This window comes from Cephus cinctus, unplaced genomic scaffold, assembly GCF_000341935.2.
Source record: "Cephus cinctus unplaced genomic scaffold, Ccin1 Ccin1_scaffold0942, whole genome shotgun sequence".
Taxonomy (NCBI): Eukaryota; Metazoa; Arthropoda; class Insecta; order Hymenoptera; family Cephidae; genus Cephus; species Cephus cinctus.
In genome coordinates this window covers 3,716-4,438 of record NW_014333505.1, presented here as the reverse complement: position 1 = coordinate 4,438, position 723 = coordinate 3,716, and positions in this window count along the sequence as shown.

Genomic DNA, 723 nt, shown 5'->3' with positions numbered 1-723 from the left:
TGCCGATGACGACGAAGATTCGTGGCAAGGGGAAGCCGGGGAAAGAAACCGGCACCGCCGAGCCCGAAAATCGGGCGGACTCGGGTAAGATCGGCTCCGCCCAGAGACTGGCGGGCTGTGAGCGCCGAAAAACGGATAGCGGACCGAGGCGAGAGATAACGCACGAGTTCGGGTGAACTCGGGATTCTTCGGGAATCCTCGGGCCGGGGGGCAAAAAGGGGCCCACTTCGTTTTGAACCGTGAACCGAGAGTGAGCGAGTTGGAAAAGTAGTGTGTGCGATTTTGGTTTTTGGTTTTTTGGTGAGACAGTGGTTTGGAAAGGTAGTGAAATAGACGATTTGGCAATTCCCACGGACTTCGATTTTGGATTTTTGGGACTGCGAGAAGCCGCGAGAGAGCGAGCCCGAGAGAGCGATCCGGAGAGACCGTGAGCGAAAGGACGAGGGAAACAGCCAGGGACCACCAGAGGGGAATCCGAGTGCACCGGAAGTTCTGGTAAGTCCCATCCAATTACCTTATCGAGCGAAGCCGCGCGCCGGCCGGGGATGAAGCGCATCCGCCGGTGCAGCAAGGCACGCGGAGTGGGGGCTATGGGCCCGCCACCGACTCGCACGCGTGAAGATTGCAGCCGCCCGTGAGAAGACGACTGCCGCGACCGCGTCCGTTGCTAGGATTGTATCGAGTCGCGTTCGTAAGACCACCCGACTGTAATCGTTTACCTAG